The following is a 16,041-nucleotide window of genomic DNA, read 5'->3' on the forward strand; positions in this document are numbered from 1 at the left end:
GTGGAAGAAGGGAGCAGACACCTCAGGGGGCAGGTGCACATCTGGAGTGAGGTGGCCCCCAGAAGCCGCACTAGCCCTTGCTTCTTAAAAACTTCTTTCTTTCTCTTTTCCCTCTAGAGTTTATCCTGAAGCCACCATCAAAGAGAGACCCCAAGAGAATCTTGACAACCTTGAAGGGAAAGACACCGGTCGAAAAAGGTATGATTTTGGCAGCGTGGTGGAGCGGCATCTCAACTTAGCCACATGGGCCTTATCTCTTCTCTCCCTGCCCTCCAACCCCTCCCTTTCTGAGTGGGAGAACTCTCAGCTCATGCTGGGGGGGTGCAGGGCAGGTGAAGGGTGGCTTCAGTCTTGTCCCTGCTCCCAGATGTTCGTTTAGGGATGAGGAGCAAAGGTGAGGTGTGAAGAGAGAGAGGCCGACGCTGAAGTGGGGTCTCGTGAGTCTGGCTGCTGCTTGTTTCGGGGAGCTGTAGGTCAGAGTCGCTCCTGAGTCCATCCAGGGAGTGAGGGTTGAAGGACTGGAGGGAGTGAGCCCTCCAAGGGAAAGAAGAAATCCTGGGGACTCGTGGAGGGCTTGCCTGTGTTGATGGCCCCTCCTACACCCCTCCCACACCCATCATGGTCTTGAGATTATGGGAGGACAATATCTTCCTAGAGTGATTCCTCCACCTCCCCACCTCAGGACTCTCTCTCTCTCTCTCTCTTTTTTTTTTTTTTGGATAAATTTTGTATTCCATGATGGAATTGAGAATGGAAAAGCCCTGGTCAGCTTCTGGGGCTCTGAGAGCATCTTGGGTTGCCCATGTGTTCCCAGGACATGTGATGGGGTGAAGGCCTCACGGAAGGTTCCTGAATGGAGAGTCAAGACCTCTGTTCTTTGGTCCAACCTGTGCTACCGTTGTCCCTCATGAGCTCTTATGAGCCATTTCCCTCTTCGGGCCTCATTTTCTCCTCTGTAAAGTGGGGCAGCAGTGACTTGGATCTCTGTGCTGGCCTTCATGTCTTCAATTCCCGAGGTCCCAAGGCCAGGGCTGAACTAGCAGAGGTGAGAAGTGTGGTAGGACAGGGAGGCAGAGTCGGAGGGGAGGCTCGGGGAAGACTTCGAAGACGAGAGGGGATTTGAAAGCTCCGAGGAGATCTGGTTGCCAGTCCTGGGCAAAGGATGACTCAGACCCTGGATGGCACAACCGTAGGGTCTGAAGGGCAAATGGACCTGGCTTTGAGTCCCAGCTAATCAGAAGAGTCAGATCAACCAGCATCGAGGTCTTCTCCACGCCACACACAGTGCTAAGCACGCTCCCTGGACCGTCTCACTCCGTCTTCTCAATAGCCCTGTGACTTGGTACCATTAGCACCTTCATTTTAGAGGAGAGACAACCGGGTCTCAGAGAAGTTAAGTGACTTGCCCAAGGTCACATAGCAGTGAGTAACGCGGCTGAGATTTGCAGCCCTTGCCTGAACCAACCTACAATTCTTATGTCCTTTGCTTACCAGCTTTGTGACTTGTGGCTTAAGTTTAAAAAAAACAAAAACGACAGCAAAAAAAAAAAAAAAAAAAAAAAAAAGAAACCTTTAAGCACATTACCTCTCTGAAATTCCATTTCCTAAAAAGACATAAAAATGATTTGTTTCTCTGACCTAGAATATTTTTAAAAAATTTCGAGCTCTTCACGAAATCTCTGTGCATCTTGGTCGTCTGATCTCTAAAATAAGAGCATGACATCTGCCCGTGGGGTTTTCTGGGGGAGAAGATGAACTCTCAGAACGCTCCCTACCCTGTTCCTCCCTACGTACCCTCTCTGCCTGCCTTCCCACCCCTGCGGCCGCGCCGAGGGTGGATGGGGTGCACAACTGTAAAGCGCTGAGCCAGCTGCCTTAAGGCATCTGCAATTTCGATGGCCGCTGCACTCGTGGCTGGGAAGCACTTGGTCACTTTCTTAGACACCCATCTGATGTTCTGGTCTCCCAGATCCTCCTCTCAGTTTTGGATTGTGCTGCCGACTGGCTGGGATAGTTTAGGCTGGAGTCCCAGGCAGAGTATTTGGCTCCCAGAGCACAGGAGCGGCAAGGCCGGGGGCCCTGCGTGGGCGCTCTCTCCCCCTCGTGAGCATCCGTGCCCTTCAGCTTCCTCCTCTCGGCCAGCGCCTGGGCCACGATCTTAATTGTGAGCCTCCTGGCAGTGGCTGCCCTGATCCCCACAGGAAGCTATTGCCTTATCGCAAAGCCAGGATCTCGCGTGGTTTTCTTAATCAGGGGAAGGCTCTGAAGCGAGTCGGAAAAAGCTTAACTTCCCCAGGACCTTTCTGCTACAGATGCTTCTCTAATCAGAGGAAGCCGTGGGCTCGGGTGAACGCGGGGAAAGAATCTCTTTAGGTACCAAAAAAAGCAGCAAGAGTGGACTGCTGTTGTTCCCGAGTTACCTTCAGGGTGTGGGGAGGAGGGGAGGGTTTCCGAGGGCGCAGAGTGATTAAGCCTCGCCCCTCTTGTTAGACAGGAAACAGATAAACGTTATAGAGTCAGAGTCGTCGCAGGAGAAATACAAAGATGACCATTAGTCCACGGGCAGCCAGGCGTTGTCGTGGGAAACATTTGCTGGGGTTTGGGAGCCAGACTGGTGGAGGCTGAGTCCCAGCTCTGCTGTTTGACTCCAGGGGGGAGATTCGATCCCCAAGAGCCTCAGCTGTCTCATCTATAAGATGGACAAACAGCACGCACCTCACTGGGTGGTCGTGAGGGCGAGGAAAGCGCCGGCAGACGTACCTGCTTGCTTCGAACGATGGCAGCCCCCGGAATGACGCGGCCTCCCAAGGTGACCTCCTTGAGGAGGCTTGGAATCCTGGGATATGAGAGCCGGGTGTTTGTGACCAAACAGTGAGGTTACCCTGGAGACACATACCTCCTTCCGTGCCTGGTCTAAAAAAGGGTTGAATGTAGGGCCTGGGTTGTGTCAGCTCTCTGCAATGACACCCCTGGCGTGTGGGGCCACCTCGGTGTGAACATTCCTCCCGAGCCTTTATCCCATGATTTACTCTTCACCCTGATGGTCTTTACTGGGCCCTTTTTGTAGATAGTCACTGACCCTCCCCACATCCCAAGAAGCAGGTATTCATAAGTTCTTTAGAGGTGAGGACAACTGAGGTTCAGAGAAGTCGTAAATTACTCCAGGCTTTACCTCTAAGAAGCGGCAAGTTTAGGACACAAACACAGGGCTCTTGCCCTAAGGACAGTGTGTTTACCATAGCGCCCCACAGAACCCATGGTGCCCACATAGCACCCCTCCATACCAACAGAGGCACGCATCACAGCCGCACCCCACGGTACCACGGCGGCTTCCCACGGTGCCAGTGACAGCACCCGCACATCCACTGTGGCTCCCCACAGCCCAGAGAGGCCCCCATGGTGTCCATGAGGCACCCCACAAGACTCCGTCCGCATCACCCCATGGCACTCATGGTGGGGCCTCGTGTCCACAGAGCACACCGTATGCTTGGAATGAGACCTGCCATGTCCCTGGTGGCGCTTTTCCCATGTTTTCTGCCCAGACCTTCGTGGAGTTTGGAGCTCAGGCGGAAAGGGAAGTCCCTTGATGTCTAGGTCTCGGCCAGCCCTCTGCAGCAGGCTGAGCCAGCAAGTGAAGGCAATTCCCATGAGGCATCAGGGTCTTCCTCCTGCTGAGAGCTGACAGCGGGAAGCAGGTGGCAGGGAGTGAGCGATGGAGGCCTGGCTGCCCCAGGAGAACCTGTAGCCCAGGCTTCTTCGTCTCATCTATTTTCTTTCTTTTGCTGTTTGTGCTTTCGGCATCGCATGTAAGAATCCATTGTCAAATCCAAGGTCATGAAGATTTAGGCCTATGTTTTCTTCTAAGAGTTTTCTGGTTTTAGCTCTTACATTTAGGCCACTGCTCCGTTTGGAGTTACTGTTTGTGTTTGGTGTGTGGGAGGGGTCTGGTTTCATCCTTTAGCATGTGATTATCAGTTATCCCAGCACCACTTGTTGAAAACACTATTCTTTCCCCCATTGAACAGTCTTGACAACTTTGTTGAAAATCAGTCGGCCATAGATGTATACGTTTGTTTCTGGACTCTGAATTCCATTTCATTATACGCCTGTCCCTATGCGAGTACCATGCTGGTTTAATTACTATAGCTTTATGTGTAACTTTTGGAGGAGGATTATTATATTTTAAAGCTTCCCGGGTGATTTCGACGTGCAACCAAGGTTAAGCACTACTGGATTTTAGAGGGAGGTGAGGCGCTGTTAGCGGGGCTGGTTGGGAACCTGCTAGAATGATCCAGGGAAGTGCAGGGTAAGAAGATGCAGCCCTAAAGCAAAGCCACAGTCATGGTGGTGAAAATGCCATGAAGGAGGTGATAGAGGTCAGTGAGAAGGACGTCCTGATCCTTCCTCACGCTGGGAAGGCCTTGGGGATGCCACAGATGAGAACAGAAGCCAGCGGTCTAGGTGAGCTTTGCTAACCTACCCACCCCCAGGGTGATTTGGAGGAAGACCTGTCAGGTCCCAGTCGCAGCTCTGCTCCACTGTGTGACCTCAGGCAAGTTGCTCCACCTCTCTGAGCACCCTCAGTGCCTCCATAGTGTTCTCTGCTACTCACAGGGTCCAACAGATCTAAAGGGCTTAAAGGCAACTGAATGCTTGGCAGAATCTCTGCCCCAAAGTTCCTGCAGGTGGTTGTCAGTATCTGCTTAACCACCTCCAGGGACTTGAGGCTCATGGCCTCCATCGCAGTCTGTGCTGCCTTGGGCTGCCTCGGGCTGGCTCTGACGGTCAGTGTCTCTCTGCTGGGCTGAAATCTACTGTCTCTTGTACCCTCTGTCTACCTGCCCCAAATCCGCCTTCTAGGGCTGTATCACCCCTTTCCTTCCAGGCTGTTCTCCTGCGTCTGTGCCCCTCATCTTTTTCTCTGCCATCTGAAAGGTCATAATTAATTCTATCTCCCTGTGAGGATGCAGTCCAGATGCTCTCTTGATTCTCGCTCACCCTTCTTTGTACGGACTCTGGCCTGAACTTGACACTTTCACGGTCCGGAACTCAGAGCCAAGGCCAGAGCTCCAGCTGTGTTCTGGCCCCAGCCTAGGCGGGTGGGACCATCGCCTCCCTCAGTCCAGACCTTTTACTTCTATTCATGCAGTAAGATGGTATCGGAGTCCAGTGATTCCCACCTCCCCTCCAATCCTGGCTCTCGATTCAAGCGCCCAGTTTTTCATTAACCAGGTAGGAAAGAGATTCACTGTTGCTAAGTACATTGCATTTTCCATCTGGTATTTATAAATTATAAAGCAGTTTAATGCAGGAGGGAGAGCATAGCTTTGGCACTAGATGAATTTCAGGGCTATTTTTTAGCTAGTTATTAGCTTTGGGCAAATGAACTCAGTTGACTCTCCCAGTAGATGAAGAGAGTCGTGCAATTGTAGGCTTCATGGTCAAGATGAAATGAGATGATGGATGTCAGACGCTTCGCCCACTTCCCAGGAAGAAAGGAGTCCACGTTCCGGAAAGCGACGGGTATCATTACCATTATCATCCAGACACGGCCCTTCGTTTTTCTCCCATCCTGACAGATGGGGCGCAAACCCTCAGTCTAAGCACAGGAAGGGGCAGCAGCCCCCAGGCCTCATCTCCCCTCCTGGCTTCCCCCTCACTCTGTCCGGGACATGTCTGTGGGGGGGGGGGGGCAGGATGACAGGTTCTCACCACCTCAGTTTCCTGCTCACTCAGCCCAACTTCTGCTAGAACTTTCTGGCCTCAGGCCAGCCCTGAGTCCACATGTAACTCATGATAGCTCTCTGGTCCTTTTCTTCCTTCTTGGATATTTTCCATTTCAAACCATTTCCTTCTTTTCTTTTTCAAATTGTTTTAAATTTACCCAAGAAGATTCATCCCAAGGCCACATATCTGTCAGTCCTGATAGGAGGCTAAGCTGGTGGAGTGGTCGCCTAAGAGATGCCCCGTCTCCCTGGCATGGCCGGCGGTGAGGGCAAGTCCAGGGGACCCATTCGCTCTGTGGGGTGACTTACTCCTTGACATCACAGGGTGAAAATAAGAAGTCTCCATTTCCTCATCAAAAGAATGAGAAAATTGTTGCTTTTTTTCTTTATGCAGCAAAAATTATCAGAAAGTCCTCTTAAGACACTTTATTATGGTTTTTTAATGACAAGTAACTCACATGACGATTCACAGTGGAAGAACTTCCAAACAGCCAGGGGTGGCAAAGAGGGACAGAAGAGGAACCCCATTTTCAGATGCCATGTCAGCCTCAGAGAAGAGAAGCGACTTGCCCAGGGTCACATAGCTGTGGAATGGTAGAGGTGGGCCTAGTCTCTGCGAGTCTTCTGACCTGGAGCAGTGTTGGTTCCGCCCTACCCAGATGCTTCGTTTATTAGTTAAAAGTATAAATAATATATTTTAATTAATAGCCCAGAAATAAAGGAAAAAGCCTAAATCTGCTGGCAGTACTGCTTTGTTAGCTGTGACAGTTCGTCACCTGCACGTGGCTGCTGCTGCGAGAAGAAATGACCGAGGCCATTCCTTGTGCTTTGAGGTTGCCAAGATGTCTCCCTTTCTGGGGCACGGGCAGGGCCACGTTGTGAAAGAAAAGCATTGTGGGATCAAGGAAGGATACTGGGTTCTGAACTCTGAAGGCCTTTTTCTTTTTTTTTTAAATCGACTTATCTTTTAGGGCAGTTTTAGGTTCATAGCAAAACTGAGGGGAAAGTGCAGAGTTCTCATATTCTCCCTGCCCCCTCGCGCGTAATGCAGCCTACACCACTCCTGGCGTCTCCCACCTGTACTGGAATCGGTGAGCCTACACTGACACATCATTGCCACCCAAAGTCTATAGTTTATATCATGATTCACTGTTGGCGAGATGCCCCTTTTACGGGTTTTGACCAATGTATAATGACACGACCCCACCGTTAGAGTATCATACAGAATAGTTTTACTGCCCTAACACTTCTCCATGCTCTGCCAGTTCACCCTTCCCTCCCTCCCAAGCCCTGGCAATCGCTGGTTTTTTCTCTGTCTCATTGCTTTGCCTTTTCCAGAATGTCATATAGTTGGAATCATACAGAACGTGGCCTTTCAGAGCACTTTCTCTCACTTAGTAATATGCATGTAAGTTTCCTCCATGTCTTTTCATGACTTGATAGCTCTTCTTTTCCAGTTTTTTATTGTGGTGAAATAGACGTAACAAAATGTACTGTCTTAACCATTTTTAAGTGTACAGTTCAGTCATATGAAGTACATTTATTTTATTGGGTAGCTATCAGCACTCTTCATCTCTAGAACTCTTTTTATCTTGCAAAACTAAAACTCTATACCCATTAAATAGTAACTCTCTATTCTTCTCTTTTCCCAGCCCCTGGCAACCACCATTTGTACTTTCTGTTTACGATTTTTGTCACTTAGGGTAACAAACATTATCATTATATAATTGGAATCGTATAGTATTTGTTTGTAACTGGCTTATTTCACTTAGCATAATGTCTTCAAGGTCTGTCATGTTGCAGCATATATCAGGATTTCCTTCCTTTTTAAGGCTGAATAATATTCCTTTGTATATGTAAACTACGTTTTGCTTATCCATTCATCTGTCAATGAAAACTTGGGTTGCTTCATGTTTTAGTTGTTGTAAATAATGCTGCTAAGCTCATTTCTTTTCAATGCTGACTAATATCCCATTATCTGGATGTATCATGATTTGTCCATTCACCTACCAAAGGACATCTGTGCTACTTCTAAGTTTTGGCAATTATGAATAAAGCTGCTCTAAATATTTGTGTATAGGTTTCTGTGTGGACATATATTTTCAGCTCATTTGAATAAATACCAAGAAGCGCAATGCTGGGTCATATGGTAAAAGAGTATGTTTAATTTCTTGAGAAACTGCCAATCTATTTTCCAAAGTGGCTGTAGTTTTCTGCATTCCCACCAGCAATGAATGAGAGTTCCTGCTGCCCCACATCCTCTCCAGCATTTAGTGTTGTCGGTGTTTTGGATTTAGGCCATCCTAATAGCTGTGAGGTGTAATCTCGTTATTATTTTAATCTGCAATTCCCCAATGACGCATGATGTTGAGCATCTTTTTATATGCTTATTTTCCATCTGTGTATCTTTAGTGAGTTGTCTGTTCAGGTCTTTTGCCATTTTTAAATCAGGTTCTTCATTTACTTATTATTGAGTTTTATAAGTTCTTTGTATATTTCGGATAACGATCCTTTACCTATGTATATTTTGCAAATATTTTCTCCTAGTCTGTAACTCCTCATTCTCTTAACGATCTTTCAGAGTGGAATTGTTAAAATTTTATTGAAGTCCAGCTTATCAATGATTTCTTTCATGGATTATGCCTTTGATGTTGTATTTAAAGAGTCACTGCAATACCCAAAGTCATCTAGATTTTTCTTCTGTGCTATCTTTTATGAGTTTTAGGGTTTTGCATTTTACATTTAGGTCTGCGATCCATTTTGAATTAATTTTTATGACGGTTGTAACATCTGTGTCTAAATTGACTTTTTTGCATCTAGTTGTTCCAGCACCTTTTATTTAAAAGACTACACCTTCTCTATTGTTTTGCCTTTGCTCCTTAGTCAAAGATCAGTTGACTATATTTATGTGGATCTTTTTCTGGGCTCTGTTCTGTTCCATTGTCTACTTCTGTAATTTTTTCCCACCAATACCACACTGTCTGGATTACTATAGATTTATAGTCAGTCTTGAAGTCAGGTAGTGATAGTTCTCCAACCTCGTTCTTCTCCTTCAATACCGTGTTGCCTATTCTGTGAGTTTTGCCTCTCCACATGAGCTTTGCAATCAGTTTGTCGATATCCACATAACACCTCTCCGGGATTTTGATTGAGATTGCATTAAATCTATAGATCAAGTTGGGAGGAACTGACATCTTGACAATATTGAGTCTTCCTATCCGTGAACATGGAATATGACTCTAATTATTGAGTTCTCCTTTGATGTCGTTCATTATAGTTTGTAGATTTTCTCATATGGAACTTACGCGCATTTTGTTGAATTCATACCTAAGTATTTCATTTCTTCTGGTGCTAATGGAAATGGTATTGTGTTTTAAATTCAAATTCCACTTGTTCATTGCTGGTATATAGGGAAATGATTGATTTTTTTATATTAACCTTGAATTCTGTAACCTTACTTTACTATAAATGCTTTTTAGTTCTAAGAGTTTTTGATCAGTTTTTTTTTGTTTCATATTTTCTATGTGTACAATCGGGTCACCTGTGAACAAAGACGATTTTATTTCTTCCTTCCCAATTTGTAAAAAAAAAAAACTCTATAAAAATAATTTTAAAAAGCTTCCTTCCAAATCTGTAATAATAAAAAACCTTTGTTTTATTGTATTAGCCAAGACTCCCAGTACAATGTTGAAAAGCAGTAGCGAGAGGGGACATTCTTGCCTTGTCCCTGACCTTAATGGGAGAGCTTCTAGTTTCTCACCGTAAGTACGATGTTAGCTGCATGTTTTTTGCAGATGGTCTTTATCAAGTGGAGGAAATTCCCCTCTATTCCCAGTTTGCCAAGTTTTATTTTTTTAAATCATGAATGGATATTGGATTTTGTCAAATGCTTTTTATGCATCTATTGGTATGAGCATATAATTTTCTTCTTATTTAGCCTGTTGATGTGATGGATTATATTAACTGATTTTTTAATGTTAAACCAGCCTTGGATACCTGGCATAAATTCTACTTGGCTATGGTCTATAATTCTTTTTATATATTGTTGGATTTGATTTGCTATTATTTTGTTGAGGATTTTTGCATCTATGTTAATGAGAGATATTGGCCTGTAATTTTCTTTGTCTGGTTTTGGTAGTAGGGTAATGCTGGCCTCCTAGAATGAGTTATTTAATATTCTCTCTGCTCATATCTTCTGAAAGAGACTGTAGAGAGTTGGCATAATTTCTTACTTAGATGTTTGGTAGAATTCACAAGTGACCCATATGGACCCTATACTTTCTGTTTCGAAAGATTATTAATTATTGATTTAATTTATTTAATAGATGCAGGCCTATTCAGATTTTCTATTTATTCTTTTGTGAGTTTTGGCAGATTGTGTCTTTCAAGGAATTGGTCTATTTCATCTAGTTAATCATAGAATTATTTATAGTACTCTTTTATTATTAATGTTCATAGTAACTATGGCAATGTCCCCTCTTTTATATCTGGCCTTAGTAATTTGTATCTCTTCCCCTTCTTCTTTTTCTTCTTCTTTTTTATTTTTATTTTTAGTTAACTTGGCTAGAGGCCTTTTGATTTTATCCAGCTTTTCCAAAAACCAGCTCTTGGTTTTTGTATATTTTCTCCATTGATTTCTGATTCTCTGAAGTCCGTGTTTTAATCATGCATCTCTCATTAACTATCTGAGGGATCTTGAGAAGTAAGTCTCTCCCATTCTCTGAGTCTCAGTTTCCGCATCTGCAGAACTGATGATGATAACGATACCTGGCCCAGAGTTAGTTTGAGGGCAAATGTCAAGTGTGAGTCCATATTCATTGATTCGATAAGTATTTGTTGAGTTCTTACTATGTACCAGGTATTGCTCTGCATGCTGGGAAGATCATCGTGAACAAAACAGCAAAGACCCTGTCCTCATGGAGCTTGTCGTCTGGTGGGAGAGACAGAGACCAAAAAAGCTAAATGTCAAACAGTATAGGTACAGGAAGGGACAGGGAGTGGCCAGAGGATTGCTATTTTGGATAGGGGGCACTAGGAAGTTCTTCCTGTTCAGACGTCATTTGAGCAGAGACCTGAAAGCAATGAGGAGCGAACCTTGACTTCGTCTGGGGGAAGAGCCTTCCTTCCTGGTGGAACAGCAAGCATCAGGGCCATTAGATGGGCAGGCAGCTGGCATGTTGAAGTACCAGCAAGGAGGCCAGAGTGCCAGGGCGAGGGTGATGGGAAAGGAGAGGAGGCCAGAGGGGAGCTGCCAGCCAGGGTGAGGACTTTGGATGTCGATTCTAAGTGTGATGGGAAGCCAGTGAGCGAGGAAGAGAAAGGATCAAATTTACATTTTACCAAGATCGCTCTGGCCGCTGGGTGGAGAACAGACTATAGGGGATGGGGAGACCAGCATGGAGACTGATGTTAGAATCCGAAAGAGATGAGGTGGTTTGGAAGGACAAAATGGTGGTGGAGGTGCTGAGGAGCCAAAACATTCAGGATTTATTTTGGAAGTATTGCTGACAGACTTGCTGATGGATTGGATGGGGTGGGAGAGAAAGAGAGGAATCGAGGATGACGTGTTTGTGCCTGAGATGGAGGAGCCTGGACGAGGGGAATATAATGAGTTCTGTTTAGGAGAATTTTAAGTTGGGATGTTTATTGACCAATGGAGTTGGCAAGAACATGGTTGGACATTCCGGGGTTGAGGTTGGAGCTAGAGAGACAAATTTGGGAGTCAGAAGCTTATAGAGAGTGTTTCAAGCCTTAGGTCTGAGTGAGATCACCCAGGGAATGAGTGTAAATGGAGAAGATCATGGGGAGCTGTAGGGTTTTGGAGACCTGCAGAAGGTGCCTGCTGGAGACCACCTGGAGCTACCCAGAGAGAGCGGCCCACGCAGGACGCTGGGACAAACCGATGTTATTTTCTCAGCCAGCTGTAAGGGCACCCCCTGGGCTTGGGAACCACCTGGAAGGAGAGCACCGTTGGCTGTTGGTGCCCGATACAAAATAGAACAGGTGCAGCAGGGCGTACCTAGGTATCCGACACCTGAGGAAGGCGACTTCTTAATGCCTGCCTCCTCTATACAACAAAACTATTTTCAGTAACAACGATGAAATAAAACCAATTCTATTAATGGCCAGAAAAGAAACATAAGCAGTAAAACTTTTCCTTTTAGTGAACTTCGTTATATAACCATGCCGGTCAACAAGCAAACATAGGACACAAAAAAGTGAGTAAAAAATAATGGGTTTCACATTATTTATATAATATATTTGTAAAATATATTAATGGATATTTAAAAAAAAAAAAGAAAAGAAAAAAAGATAAAATCCATGAAGAAAGTTCCAGAAGAATGAACCCCGCAAGGTTTGGAGAGTGACTTGCACGGAGGTGGCGGCATTGGTAGTAATCCAGTTTCTGTTTCCTTGACCTTACAATCACTGTGCTGTCATGGCTTAGTTCAAGTCTACTCTTCAAGAGCAGGACTATCTAGCGGCATCGGGCCTGGAGATCTGGACTGTGTGCAAAGAGAACTTCGGTGCTTCTAAATCCTTATTCTCGAGAGAAGCCTGTATAGCAGAATCAATCGGCGCGTGTTGGAGTCTGGCTGGATGAGTGGGTGTTCTCTGAACTAACTGCCATATAAACATAACATTTGTTAAAAGTTAAGTAACAAAAATGTGCTCATTTGAAGCTAACATACATATTACATACACGCATAAACTCACCAGTGACTAGCAACTATCTGGAACTTAGAGCAACAAAAGATGTCTTTTAAAGGCAGTGTTTTATCACTGGCATTGTTTAGAATTGTCAGTTTTTAGCCAGTTTTATGTTTATCTTTTAATTCTCCACAGAGAATTCATCCCCTGTTGCCTACATCTGCCCAGAACTGCTCCCACTGCCCCATCTTGGCACACCAATATGGAGGTGTTTCTAAGAGGGTTGTTGCTGGGAGATGAGGGGAGGGGCAGAAGGAGCTCAGAAGGCCCAGAGGAGGAAGCCCTGTGGCTGGTCCTGCAGGGTGACCAGGTAGCTTCCAGGTGGGATAGGTGTAGAAGGGCCTTATAGGGGGTTCAATGTGTGCCGAGCTTGGAGGCAGGACAGAGCCTGGCATCCTGGGCCCACCTGACTTGATAGATATTTAGCTCCAGTTCATGAAAGCTCCAGTTCTGAGCACCATCTGTATACAGAGTCTAGCATTACAGAGAGTCAGACTACCGAAAACTTCATCCTGAGTGCAAGTTTGCCCTGGTGGATGTGAGACTGTTCCCCTCTTGGGGACATATCCGGCCCTGCTCAGTGGGATCCCCTCCCTCCCTCCTTTCTCTCCTTCCTTTTCTCTTTCAGTAGTACAGTCCTTGGAAGTGGCCATTCTAATGAAAAATCTCATAAATACCAAGAGATAAAGATCGAGGGCTTTTGGTTTTTTATTTACTGAGAGCCTCTTCAGTAGGAAATGTCCCTTCGGAGCTGAGATTTTCTCCCAGACTTCTAAGACAGGGCACGTCTTAGGAACACATCTGTTTAAACTGAACTTGAACCAAGAGGCAGGCGTGACCCATAGGAGAGGAGCAGGGCAGAGCAGGAGGGTACAGAGTCTGTCTTCTGGCTCAGGGGGAAGCCCCCTGGCCTGTTCCTGTGTCCTCCAGTGCTTCCCCATGCTGGGCGAGGCTGTGAGTAAATGCAGAGGACCCGGGAGCCGGGGACCTCAGGCCAGAGCCCAGGCTTCACACTGTCTGCTGTCCAAACAGCGCCCAGGCCCATGATTGCAAAGGCCTCCCCACCAGGGCTAACAGAGGGCCGCCTCCAGCCCGGGAGGGTCTGCAACCCTCAGAAGTCACTTTCTAGGTGGAGATTCCCCAGCTCTTGCCATTTGCACTAACAGGTCCTCTTCACCTCCCTCCCTTTCTCCCTTTCTCCCTTCATTTCTTCCTCACCTCCCTCATTCCCTGAGCATCCACTGGAATACAGAGATTAAAAATCCCCCGTCTCCGACTTCGGTGAGCTTGAAATCCAATAGAACAACCTGATTACGCTCAAAGATAAGAAGCGTTGAGCACTTTGTGTGCGTGTATGTGCGTGCTCATGCTGTTGTGGCTAGGACCAGAAAACATTACCCAGAGCTAGGAAACTGGAGGGAAAAGATGTGTTCAGTCTTCCTCTCACGACAAGAGGCCACTCGTTTCCTGCTTTTGTTCCCGCTCCGGTGCACGTTCAGCAGAGTCGCCTCTAGAAAGTCCGTGCAGTTCGGCTTCCTGCTTTTCTTTGCTCCCCATCTCCGGTGGCCTCACAGCTGCGTGGGACCCCGTCCCAGGCAGCGCTGGTCAAGGGGGAGCCCTATTTTTGATGTGCAGCTTGTTAGAAGCATGCCTCTTGAAAGAGGTAGCTCAGTCTAGCAAATTAAACCATAAGACACCCAGTTAGATTTGAACTTCTTCTAGACAATCATTTTTTAGCATATGTCTCATCCATATCAGTCCCATGTACATTTGGGACATACGCTAAAAAATTATTTGTTGTTTATCTGAAATTCAAACTTAACGGAGCATCCTATATTTTATCTGGCAATAAATACTGTGTCCGAAGTATCTTTACGCATGGGTGTAGTCGATGCCGCTTTACTTAATGACAGAGAAAGCTATCTGGCTGCTGTTTTCTTTCCCATTTTGTGGGAAATACTCTCCCTAACTTAAGTCTGTCCCTCTCATCGACAATGCCTCCCTGACCACTCTGGTCTCCACTGCTCTGTGGCTTAGCACACTCGGAGGTCATGGAGCCCGGCCCCTACAGACCCTTCTAAGCACATCCCTTCCTCACCCTCTTTCTGGAACTTCCAATGACAGCAGATGTTTTGATTTGCCCCCTGTAAGGGATGGCAGGGGGCGGTGGGAGGTGTGAATTAGCACCCACTCTGGGGCCCATGGAGCTGCTTTCTTTAGAGCTCACCTGTATCTTTGGCAGCAGCGGATCTAAGCAGCGAGTCCTCCTCGCCGTGTTGGAGGGAGCAAAGGTTTGAGGGCGTCGGGCCAGGGCTGCAAACCCACAGAGGCTTTGTTCTTTTCCCCCAACATCTTTCTCTCTATCAATGAATTTATTTTTATTTTAAGACAGTGATAAAAATATAAATCTAAGTGGCAGACAGTAAAAAAAAAAATGTGATTGGTGACTGGGAAGACAGCGTTGCCTTGTGGTTAAATGGATTTTCTGTTTAACCGAGGGTTAAGTAGAAAACCCGTTTCGATTCAACTTCTGTTGCTGCAATTCTGTCTCAAATGTATTAGCCTGCTCCCTGGTTTTCCTAAGTGCACCATAATGACCATAATTGAATCTCTCTGCGAGCGGAGCGTTCTGTGGGGCGTCGGGGTGCACCGTTGGAAATGTCAGTCCTCTAACTGCAACCACCTCTCAGGCTCTAGAGCCTGCGGCATAGGCTGCGTGCTTTGCAACGGTCCTTATTCACTGTCCTCCACTGCCACCTCGTTCTGTCTTCCCAGCCATCCTGGCCTGGGGCTCAAATGGCACCAGCCATTTTTCGGATGTGGAAACCGAGGTCCCCCAGTGGAGGACTTGCCCCAAGTCACTCTCTGGCTGGTAGAGGAACTGGACTTAATCCAGCTGGTGGCGAGTTGGCCCAAATTCAAATCCTGGCTCTCACTCGCTAACTGGAAGAGCATTAAGCATCATGAGCCTTGATTTCTTCATCTGTGAATCGGGCATAATAACCTTTCCTTGAGATGCTGGCTGCTGAGATTAAGCGAGCTAATGATGTGGGTGGACTGCATACCAGGGCCTTTATCCATTGCAGAGAGAAATGGCACACACAGACCCCTCCCCCTGAAAAAAACAAACATACCCGGCGCTAGGACCTGCTGCTTCCCACTTTCCTGTCTTCCCTCCTCCCTGCGCTAGTGGTTTTGCATACAGACCCCGGGACCAGAGTGTCTGTCTGGGTTTGAATCCTGACTCTACTCTGACTCTCTGTGCAACTACATTAGTGGGCCTTAGTTTTCCCATCTAGATGATGGGGGCGATAATAGTAATGTGCCTTTTAGGACTGCCATGAGGATTAAAAGCAAAAGAGCTCATCCGGGGGCAAGCGTTTTGCCCGGGTTTGCCATTGTCATGCTAGGACTTGGTTAAGTGAGTCCAGGTTGAGCAGGCTTTCCTGGATATGGTTCATATCCTGAGCATGTTAGCAGGATTGGGCTTGGGGCCTAAGCTTCCTATTCGTGCCCTTGGAGTATGCGTGGTCAGTTTGGAGAGGGAGAAGGAAACCCCCTCATCTCAATTTTGCTTCTTGCCACTGTCTGGCTGATGTTTACC

General features: G+C 46.5%; 1 protein-coding gene across 5 annotated transcripts in view; it reads left to right on the forward strand.

The window, feature by feature from the left end:
- The window catches only part of TSPAN18 (tetraspanin 18), a 173,051-nt gene that overhangs the window by 29,688 nt on the left and 127,322 nt on the right, over positions 1–16,041 (forward strand). For all 5 annotated transcript variants that reach the window (XM_016146819.2, XM_016146818.2, XM_036221860.1 and 2 more), the window contains exon 2: positions 118–198. The gene's annotated coding sequence lies outside the window, so the exon portion shown is untranslated. The remainder of the gene's footprint in view (positions 1–117; positions 199–16,041) is intronic.

This window comes from Rousettus aegyptiacus, unplaced genomic scaffold, assembly GCF_014176215.1.
Source record: "Rousettus aegyptiacus isolate mRouAeg1 unplaced genomic scaffold, mRouAeg1.p scaffold_m13_p_5, whole genome shotgun sequence".
In the NCBI taxonomy this organism is placed as follows: domain Eukaryota; kingdom Metazoa; phylum Chordata; class Mammalia; order Chiroptera; family Pteropodidae; genus Rousettus; species Rousettus aegyptiacus.